A 12042-nucleotide genomic window follows, 5' to 3' on the forward strand; every position below is an offset into this window, starting at 1 on the left:
TGATTTTTTATTATAGAATAAGGATTTAAAACCATTAAAATTCTTCAGGAGTTTCCACTGCAGAGCTGGTGATAATGACTGATCATTGAAGTAAGAGCCACTCCTCCCAAGGCAACACTCCCGCCATATTCAGTTCATTCAATGACCACAGGAGTAAGATTTTGTTTCCCTTACTACCTAAGAGTCTTACCATTTATTCCAATAGAGAGTTGAACTTAAAAGGAATGAAGTTCATGGTCTACTTTTTGCCATTGGTAGAATATAGAATATATATTGAACTGTATATGTAAGTTCTAAAATGAGCCTTATTGATGAATTTATTAAAACACTGAGTTATTAGATGACTTGTGGGAAATCAGGGTAAGTCCAGCATTACTGAACACAGAGCACAAACCAGAATTTAAAGAGGAAGGAAGAGATGATAAGATACTTACTACTATGCATACCTAGAAGACACAAGATTTATTGATTTATATAGATGTCCAGAGCCACAAAATTCAGATGGTTGTTTACTGAACTCTTCTGTTCTTTTTGAAAAGATGACCTCGAGTTCTTGAATTTACATGGCCAAAAAATACCTAGCTTTTGAGGAAGGGTATATTCAATTTGTTAACAGACATATTTTTAGAAAATAATTACAATTTTGCAAACTTTCAAGGCAGATATTATCAAAGTCACCTGAAAGTCAAACAGTTGCTGTCATTTCCTCAGCATGAGTCATGGGATCCAACTAGACTGTTTGAAGGTCATTTCTTCAAGACCAGGGATCTTTCAGAAACCCAATCACCCTACCCTTGGCTGATGCTTCTGACAGGCCGTAGTTTTTTTTTTTTTAACTTCTTTATTGGAGTATAATTGCTTTACAATGGTGTGTTAGTTTCTGCTGTATAACAAAGTGAATCAGCTATACGTATACATATATCCCCATATCCCCTCCCTCTTGCATCTCCCCCCCACCCTCCCTATTCCACCCCTCTAGGTGGTCACAAAGCACTGAGCTGATCTTCCCCTGCGATGCAGCTGCTTCCCACTAGCTATCTATTTTACATTTGGTAGTGTATATATGTAAATGCTACTCTCTCACTTCGTCCCAGCTTACCCTTCCCCCTCCCTGTGTCCTCAAGTCCATTCTTTACGTCTCTGTCTTTATTCCTGCCCTGCCCCTAGGTTCATCAGAACCATTGTTTTGTTTTGTTTTTTAGATTCCGTATGTATGTGTTAGCATACGGCATTTGTTTTTCTCTTTCTGACTTAATTCACTCTGTATGACAGACTCTAGGTCCATCCACCTCACTAGGCCATAGACTTGCCAGGGGATTCATGAGACTAGTTAACTAGAAAATCTTTCAGTCAGCTAAATTCAGCGTGCCTTCTACCATTATGGTTGTTCTGTCATGAAGCTGCTCTGGTCATCTATGCCTTCCTACTACACTGCTCTTACCCTCCTCCCCACTGATCCAATGACTATTGCTACCCTTTCTCCCAAACCTTTAGACGGTGCCCTCTGAAATCTCCAGATCATGGAAGACAATCTTTTTTACATTATCAACAGTGAATGTTCCTCATGGACATTTCTTCTCTTGAATCCTTCTTAAATGGGTGCTTCCTATACCCCACTAACCCCTAAATCATGTGTAGAATTTGTGTTCTCCTTACTCCTCAATGTCATTTGAAGACCTTTTCCTTTGCCCTCATGTAATATATCTTTCTCTTGGTGTAATCAAGGAATGTTGGTATGTGTTGGTATGTGTTAATGATAAAAGGTAGTATATAAGGATAATGCAAACTTCAGAAGGGTGTAGCCTTCTTTTGAATGTATTCACTATTTTTTATCATTTCATACTCCCATTTAGTTTGGAAATTATATATTGCTTTTGTACTTTTTAATATTTAATAGTTACGCTAGAGATTACCACATCCCTCCTTAATTCACTATAGTTGATCATTTTAACCTCTTCCAGGACAAAGCAAAGGCCTGAAAACACTTTAACTACATTTATCTTCATTCCAATTTATAAGTTTATTTCTGCACGTATTTTATTTCTCTAGCTAGCTAGCTAAATCCTAAACACAAGACAGTTTTATTATTATTTTATGCAATGTTCATTTAATGAACATTTTATTGCTCTTCATTTCTTTCTAAACCTCTGACCTTCCGTCCACGGTTATTTTCCTTAAATCTGAAGAACACCCATTAGACTTTCTTTTTTGTATGATTAACTCAGTTTCTGTTTATTCAAAATGTTCTATATTTTTTCCTCATATCCAAAGGATTCTTTCACTCTGTAGAGTCTTCTAGGTTGGGTGCCATATTTTTCATCACCTTGAAGATATCATTGCATTGTTTTCTGGTATCTATTTTTGCTTTTGAGATGTTAGCTATAACTCTGTTATGCCTTTAGGTAATGTTTCTTTTCTCTAGTTGCCTTAAAAGATTTTCTATTTGATTTGTTTGATGCAAATATTTGAAAAGATAATGGCTGAGATCTTCTAGAACTTATGAAATACATCAATATACAGAAGTTCAGTGAATCCCATGCTAGATAATAAAGAAATACACAACTAGATATTTCATGAAGAAGTTGCAAAATGTCACTCTTCATAGTTGTTAGTTATATATTTTTAGATGATGCTGTTATTTATGTATGTGTATATTCTATTTATTTTTAGTTGTCTTCAGTGGGAGGGTTTGTCCAAATTCTCTAGTCTGGTATTACAGGCCTTTCTTGTCTGTAATTAAACTCATCTTGATTTTGAGCCTCCATCCTCTAGGTAGGGAGGGGAAGTAATTTAAACTTTCCAGCTAAAGGCATCTTAGTCTCTTTGGCTTTAAAACAGTAAATTCAGTCTCTTTTAGAAAAATTTGTCTTTGGGGGTAAATATTGAGTGCTTTAGGATTTCTCCTCACCTCCTCTACCCAAGATGTAATCAGGTGTATTTGGAAGATTATAAATCCTTAAAGAAATGAGGGAGGTGCCTTGAGTCCACATGTATGACTTTAGGTTAGACTCTGAAACTTACTGAAGTCCCTGGGTAATGAATCAGTTGGTGTGTTTTCTAGACACAATCAGGGTCTGATGGTCCCACCTTAGCTCTTTCTGGGGCTGCAGATCCTCTGAGTCTCAGCCACATCCTCCATCTTGCCCTCAGATAAGACCATGAAACCAGGAGTGTCCACTGTAGAATCACCCTGTTCCTTGCCAAGGTGGCCCCATTGCAAGGCCACCTGTTCTCTACTTGTCTATCTTCTATGTTTTCTACATGAAGTACACTGGGATTTCTAAATCTGTACCACACACAAGTCATGAAGCCCCTATCTTTTCCAATGCTGCTCTCTTGCTCCTGAATTGTTTTAGGTGTGGCCCTGTCTGAATGTGGGTCAAATTGGAGAGTTTTCCCTCATCTACTGCGTATGCCCAGAAAAGCTAGTCACTAGCTCTGATGTCTTCTGATTTCCCTATGCCCATCTAGATGTACTGCCAAGTCTTCTGATTCCCAAGATTTGACCTGAAAGGGTATATGATGATGCTAACTTCTGACTTCACTTAGCCTTTTTTTCTCTCCAGATCTCTTAGATGGAAACGTTCCTCCTTTTCCTGACTATTGGATGTTTCTAGCCTTAATCCTGTTTTTTTCCATCTTACACTTATGATAGACTTCCTATCCAGTGCTCCAAGTCTTGCTTTTGATAAAGAGAAGTGTTTGCTTGTTTGTTTAGAAATCTCTTTAGACACTTAACTCTTGCTGTCAGATTAGTGTTTTGCCAGAGACTCCAAAAAAATCAGCTATGAACCTTCAAGCTGATTGACTCTGTTTTAGATGGAATCCGCCCTGTTTCTGAATAGGAACAGTTTCTGGGCAGCAAGGTTTACAATCAATGAGATTATACCTAAAAATACCTCAAATGTAGTAAGCTCAAAAATGGAATAAATAGCACTGAGGTGTGCAAAACATGCAGGTTTCTTTTATTTTCAATAACTAATCCAGTGTTACTCTCATGTGCCCATCCTGGTGAGTGGTGCAGGAAGGCAGAGAGAAGATAAACTAGCCAGTTTAAAGTAGCTCATTCTCTTTTAATCTTTTTTTTTTTTTTTTGGCTGCATGGCGCAGCTTGTGGGATCTCAGCTCCCTGAACAGGGATTGAATCCGGGCCATGACAGTGAAAGCCCGGAGTCCTAACCACTAGGCCACCAGGGAACTCCCTTAAAATTTTTTCTTTCAGCTTAAACACCTCATTTACCTTTTCCTGCTCCTCCTCCCAAAACATAAGCTCTGGATTTAGTGGAAAGCTTAAATGTCCTCAAGCAGTGAAGTAGGGAATAGGGAATGGTTCCAGATGTTTCCACATCAAAATGGGACAGCCACTTCAGAGTGAAATCTGCAGAATGAATTCGCCAAATGGATAGAAAGCCAGAGATAGTGCTAATATCCTAAAGAATCCAGAGATTCCTATGTGCCCTGTGGAAAGCTGTAAAATGTAGATGATAGTGAAGTTGCCAAGGGATTGCTACAGAAGGGACAAGCAAGAAATGTGGTTGAGAACCTGCAGGCAAGTTCCAAGAGGAATCACATGAAAGTCTTAGCCAGATCTCAGAGGGCCAGAGGCACCAGTAAAGGCTGAAGAAAGGCCTACTCACGTGGAAGTTGGCCAAACTCCCCACAGATAATCCCCACACTGAGAGAGGAGACCAGGAGTTTCACCAGCAGAGCTCAACAGCAGAGTCCCCTGAAGAGCCAGGACAAAGCCTTTCCCTTCCCCATCACCAAAAAGCACAGTTTTCCAGTCAACTATATGCAGACGCTACCTTTGGGAAGAAGAGAGGTAATAAACTCAGAAAGACTGAGCATTTATCCAAAAGGGTCAGTTTTAAAGAAAAGAGACTCTTATCTTGAAGATAATAAGATATTTCTAAATACAAATATACATTTACTTTTCCATCATTCACTGGTATATGAATTTATGAAAATACTCAGATCACTTGTAGAAAATAAAGAAACTATAGTTTTCAAGGTTCATAAAACTTGAAGCACAGTATATAAATTTCAATATCATTCCACATTTTTCAAATTTATTGAGTTATAAAAAATTTGCCTATAATTTCTTTTTTTTCCATAACTATCATTTCTCCATCTTCATCCTGAGTTTTATGTGTTTGCATTTTCACCCTCATATCTTGATAGGTTAAACTAGTGAGTTTTCTTTTTTTTTTTAAAGATGTTTTCTGGCTTTATTTATTTATTTATTTATTTTTGGCTGTGTTGGGTCTTCGTTTCTGTGCAAGGGCTTTCTCTAGCCCAGTGAGTTTTCTATTTAATAAAGTTTGTTTTCAAGAAAATAGCTCTTAGATTATATATTTATTCTTTTGTTTCTAATTCATTAATTAGTACTTTTATTCTTATTTGTTCTTTCTGTTTTTGTTAGGTTTAGTTAATTATTTTCCCAACATCTGAGTTCAATATTAATTTGATTTATTTTAATTTCCTTGGTGCATGCAGGCAGAAAGAGAGATCTTGTGTCTTTTCCTCTGTATAAGAGCATTAATCCGGGGCTTCCCTGGTGGCGCAGTGGTTGAGAATCTGCCTGCTAATGCAGGGGACACAGGTTCGAGCCCTGGTCTGGGAAGATCCCACATGCCGCGGAGCAACTGGGCCCGTGTGCCACGACTACTGAGCCTGCGCGTCTGGAGCCTGTGCTCCGCAACAAGAAAGGCCACGACAGTGAGAGGCCCGCGCACCGCGATGAAGAGTGGCCCCCACTTGCTGCAACTAGAGAAAGCCCTCGCGCAGAAACGAAGACCCAACATAGCAATCAATCAATCAATAAATAAAAAAATCTAAAAAAAAAAAAAAAAAGAGCATTAATCCTATCATGAGGGTCCCACCCTCATAACCTAATATAACCCTTATTACTTCCCAAAGCCCTTACCTCCAAATACCATCACATTGAGGATTACAGTCTCAATATATAAATTTGGGAGAAGTACAAATATTCAGTCCATAGCAATATTATGTTGGAGGTTCTAGCTACTGTAATAAGACCAGAAAAGGAACAAAAGGCATAAATTGGAAAGGAAGAAATAAAATGGTTTTTGTTTGCAAATGACATGATTGCCTACGTAGAAAATCCAAAAAAACTGACAAAAAAATTTCTGGAATTAAGAAGAAATCATAGCAAGTTTGCGCGATACAGGTTAATATGTAAAAGTCAATCGCTTTCTTATACACCAGCAATGAACAATTGGAGTTTAAAAAATGTTTTAAACCACATATAACAGCCACCCCAAAATAAAATCCTTGGCTATACATCTAACAAAATATGTTCAAAATCTATACGTAGAAACAGCAAAATTCTGATGAAAAAATCAGAGGCTCTAAATAAACAGAGAGATATTCCATGTTTATATATTACAAGGCTCAATATTGTTAAGATGTCAGTTCTCCCCAACATGATCTATAGATTCAATGCAATCCCAATCAAAATCCCTGTAAGCTATTTTGTAGCTACTGACAAAATGATTCTAAAATATATAAAGAAAGACAAAATACCTAGAATAGCCAACATAATACTGAGGAACAAAGTTGGAGGGCTCACATTACCTGGTTTCAAAACTTAGTATACAGCTACAATGGTCAAGAGAGTATGTTATCTCTTCAGCAAGTGGTTTTGGGAAAGCTAGACAGCTACATATAAATCAATGAATTAGAACACTCCCTCACACCATATACAAAAATAAACTCAAAATGGTTTAAAGACCTAATATAAGACATGACATCATAAAACCCCCAGAAGAGATCATAGGCAAAACATTCTCTGACATAAATCGTAGCAATATTTTCTTAGATCAGTCTCCCAAGGCAAAAGAAATAAAAGCAAAAATAAACAAATGAGACCTAATCAAACTTACAAGCTTTTCCATAGCAAAGGAAACCATAAACAAAATGCAAAGACAACCTACACACTGGGATAAAATATTTGCAAATGGTGCAACTGACAAGGGCTTAATTTCCAAAGTATACAAACAGCTCATACAACTCTATAACAAAAAAATCAAACAACCGAACCAAAAAATGGGCAAACAACCGAACCAAAATGGGCAGAACCAAAGAAGACATACAGATGGCCAATAGGCACATGAAAAGATGCTCAACATCACGAATTATCAGAGAAATGCAAATCAAAACTACAGTGAGGTACGATCTCACACCAGTCAGAATGGCCATCATTAAAAAATCTACAAGCAATAATGCTGAAGAGGGTGTGGAGAAAAGGAAACCCTCCCTCCTACACTGCTGGTAGGAATGTAAATTGGTATAGCCACTATGGAAAACAGTATGGAGGTTCCTTAAAAAACTAAAAATAGAGTTACCATATGATCCAGCAATCCCACTCCTGGCCATATATCTGGAGAAAACTCTAGTTTGAAAAGATACATGCACCCCAATGTTCATAGCAGCATATTTACAATAGCCCAGATATGAAAGCAACATAAATGTCCATCTACAGATGAACGGATAAAGAAGATGTGATATATACATAATATATATATACATAATATATATATACACACACACACTCACACACAATGGAATACTACTCAGCCATAAAAAAAGAATGACTAATGCCATTTGCAGCAACATGGATGGACTTAGAGATTATCATACCAAGTGAACCAAATCAGAGAAAAATAAATATCATATGATATCGCTTATATGTGGAATCTAAACTATGATACAAATGAACTTATTTACAAAACAGAAACACACTGACAGGCATAGAAAACAAAAAGAATATATATATACATATATACAGGTATATACATATATCTGAATCACTTTGCTGTACACCAAAACTAACACGACACTATGCTTCTACTATACTTCAATTAAAAAAAAAAAGCAAGTAACAAACAAGACAGAACTAAATCCAACCATATCAATAATATCTTTAAATGTTAGAAAAAATAGGTTAAAAAGAAAAGAATGAAAATGATACACTATGTAAATGATATGCAAAAGAAAGCTGAGTTTTATTAATATTAGACTTAATGGACCTCAAGACAAGAAGAATTATCATAGATAGAGACATTTATAATGATAAATAGGTCAATCCATGAAGAAGACATAGCAAACCTAAAATGTAGGTGGCTAATAACCGAGCTTAAAAATAGATGAAGCAAAAGCTGACTGAACTAAAGAGACCAAAAGACAAATTTACAAAGTAGAAATATCAATTTCCTCTTTAATAACTAGATAAAAACCTAGAAGAATGTGGAAGATCTAAAAATATTAACCACTTTAACCTAACTGACCTTTACAGAACAGTATATCCAATAAACTGCAGAAGTCACATTCTTTCCACATGCACATAGAGCATTAACCAAGACAGATCTTATGCTGGGACATAAAACAAGTCTCAATATTTAAAATCTTAAATTTTACAGAATATTTTCTCTAAGCACAATGAAATTAAATCAGAAATCAATAATAATTAGATATTTAGAAAAGCCTCAAAAAACTAAACAACAAGCTTCCAAATAACCAAAGAAATCAGAAGAAATTAATAAATATTTGAAACTAAATAAAAATAAAAATACATCAAAATATTTTGGACGGAGCTAAAGTGTACTTATAGGAAGGTTAACAATCTGTCTTCAAGTTTGCTAATTCTTTATATTCTGCCATTCAAATCTACTGTTGAATCCCTCTAGCGAATTTTTAAATTTTAGTTACTGTACTTTTAGTGGACGTGGCCTGCCATATCAGTAAACAAAGGATGTTGTGGCCATCAGACACTGCAGCTGCCCCCCCCCCCCGCCCCTCCCTGCTGTGCATGCTGAGGGGATTGAGGATGGAGAAAACAGGATACTGGCCCTAGATAGTTAAGGTGCATATCAAAGGAATGATTTCAATGAACCCAGAGTTTTGCACCTTCCCATACACAGAAAAGCACAAAATTCATTCACTTGAGATGTCTGGTTTTCTTTAATTAGCAGTGATCTTTTGACGTTTGACTACCAGGTTTGTTTGTTTGTTTGAACTCCTATATATCCTGGCTCCTCCCTTACCTCTTAAGCGTAGTACCCAGAGCTATCTGAGAGGTTGCCTCCTGTAGCTGAGTCTTCAGCAAGTCTGCTGAATAAAACATAATCCTCAACTTTTAGGTTGTGCATTTTTTTTTCCATCAACACTTTCAACTTCAAATTCAAAGGAATTTGCATTTGGCTTTTCTTTATAATTTCTATCTCATTATTGATATTCTATTTGATGCCACACTGTCATCATATCTTCCTTACATCTTTAATCATGCTTTTGTTTAGTTCCATGAGCATATTTATAATGGCTACTTTGAAGTCTTTTTGTCTTAAATCTCTCATCTACTTACTCTCACAGACAGTTTCAGTTGTATGTATAGGTCACAATTTCCTGTTTTTTTGCACGCCACAAACTTTTTTGTTGAAAAATAGACATTTTTCATAATATATTGCAGCAACTGCAATACTGCAATACTGGTCCTCCCAGCCCCTTTCCAGGGCTATTTTTGTTATTTGCTTTTTTTTTCTTCTTTTCTTTGTTTTTTAAGAGGGGGGTGGGTACCAAATTACTCTATCTGAAGGAATGGTACTAACGAAAAAACTTAGGTAGATGTTTTGGTACAACTTATGGAAAAGGTAAAGGAAACTCAAACATGCATGCACTGCCTTGGTGACCAGGGAAGTCACCCATGGCTACAGGAAGCCAGCCTAAAGCTTAGCTCTCGTTGTCACTGTTTCCCAGGGCGTGCTCGTCAAAGAGATAACTCTGCCATGCCAGATTCAGGAGGGCCCCCATCTTTCGCAAGTTGGTTACATGGTTACTCATTTCTTTAATGGATTTCACCTACTCACTCAGGTAATGGGTCTCAATAAAGTCACACAAATGGGGGTCATTTTTGTCAGTGGCCATTTTGTGCAGTTCCAGTAGTGACTGATTTACATTTTTTTCCAAGTGTAGCGCACATTCCATTGCATTCAGCCCATTCTCCCAGTCTTCACAGTCTGGTTTCTTGATATCCTGAAGGAAGATTCCGCCACCTCTCTGGTTCTGCAGCTTCATCAGTGTCTCAGCAGGTTCCCTCTCCTCAGGAGACTGGTGAAGAAAGTATTTGGCAAAGTTCTTCAAAGCGACGTCATCGCTGTCAAAGTAGTCTGACATGTAGAGGTAGCGTAGAGCTCCAGGTTGAGCTGGCGGTTGATGGCGGCCTCCGAGTCCACATGGCAGCTCTGGCGCACCTGCGAGGGGGCCGCGGTCCTCACTGCAGGCAGCTGAGGAGAAGAGGCTCGGGTGCTGGGGCGGACGTGAAGGCCCTTGAGGCGGTGAGGAGGCGGGCTCCCTCCACGCACTATTGAAGCAGGAAATCGAGGCGACTCTCCAGCGAAGACGGTGAATTGTTTTTTATTTATGTATATAAAAGCCTTCTTTACTCACTACTCACTGAATACTTGTGTACTTTCAGTACTATTTCACTTTCAGTCACCGTATTTGGGAGTTTTCCCCACAGCAAGCAATTGTGCAACGCCAGCTGGGTGTCCTACAATTTAATTCAGTTTTGTATCTACCTGGAGTCAACATCAGATCCCACAGGTTAAGGACACAGCCTCACAAGACTGCCCCCCTCCTTCCCCACCTCACTTTAGATACTGCTTACCAAGTTCAGCATATTACCTGTACTTCTGAAGGACTGACTGGCTATAAATCAGAGGGTTCCACAACCTCCTCAGGTTTGATTAATTTGCTAGAGCACCTCATGAACTCAGGAAATCAGTTTACTTACTAGATTACCAATTTATTACAAAGGATATTAAAGGATACAAATGAATAGCCAGATGGAGAAACAGGTAGGGCAAGGTCCCAAAGGGTTCCAAGTTCAGGAGCTGCTGTCCCCATGGAGTTTGTGGTATGCCACCCTCCTGACACATGGATGCGTTCTTGTTCACCAACCTACTTTTCAACCCTCTAATTACCCTGGTTGGTTCCCCTGGCAACCCGCCCCCACCCTTAGGTTATCCAGAGGCTTTCCAAAAATTTCCTCACTCACATAAACTCAGGTGTGTTTGAATCAGTTTGTTATGCATAACAAAATGCACCCAGTTTACCTTTATCACTCTAAAACTATTGCAGGAATCAAAGACAAAAACCAAATAAAACAAAAGATGCCCCTACTGCTCTAATCACTTCGGAAAATACAAGTTTTGAGAGCTGAGAGGCAGGAATCACAGACAAGCACCAAAATATATATTTCTTATTATATCTCAATATCACGGGTCACCCCCTAGTTTTTGAACACAGAGCCCTTACAGCAAAATGATCATACCTATCAAAGCACTTACATTTGGTGTAACATTTATATTATAGAACAGTTCTAGCAATAGTACTTACTGTTAAATAACAAAAATTCAAGTGAGGAAATTTGAAGATCCAGTTGGCTTCATTAAATGACTCATGAAATGGGCACCATCCAACCTAGCAAACAGAAGGAGCTTCATCTAGCTGCAGAAAAAGAAAGGTTTTCAGTTTTTTTAAGGCAGAGAGGGAGCAGGAAAAAGGAAATTATTAGCAAAGAATGCGTTGTTTTAGGTAAGGCCACTCTCTTAATGGGAACGGAAGAGCCTGTTGGCCAAATACCTCAGTGCTAACCAGGTAATTCCAGGTTGACTCATTAAAGGTTACACTTCTGCAGGAGGTTGTAACTGCAATTAGGTTAGGTATTAAGTCTTGGTTTGCTGATGTGGGGCCTTAACACAAGTGACTCCATTTCAGACCTGTTGTTTATTTTTAACAGAACCAATACAAATATGCCTAACATTTGAAGAAGCCAGTGTGGGGTAGGGACAGATTTAAAGAAACAACTAATTCAACTAATTTAAAGAAACAACTAATTCAACTAATTCATCCTATAAAGCCATTATAAACATCTTCATATTTCATATTTTTGCACTAGTTTGATTTTTTTTTCCCTTGATCTATTGCTATTTATACCTTATGATAAACTTGTGCAGAACTATT

The 12042-nt window shown here is 37.8% G+C and overlaps 1 pseudogene across 1 annotated transcript; it reads right to left on the minus strand.

Moving 5' to 3' along the window:
- Positions 1-5848: 5848 nt before the first annotated feature.
- LOC309634911 (ferritin heavy chain pseudogene) lies at positions 5849-10460 on the minus strand (annotated as a pseudogene). The gene has a single exon. The product of its transcript is annotated as a ferritin heavy chain pseudogene (transcript).
- Between the last annotated feature and the right edge of the window lie 1582 nt (positions 10461-12042).

Source organism: Balaenoptera borealis, assembly GCF_965194805.1.
Source record: "Balaenoptera borealis genome assembly, chromosome: 1".
NCBI lineage: Eukaryota > Metazoa > Chordata > Mammalia > Artiodactyla > Balaenopteridae > Balaenoptera > Balaenoptera borealis.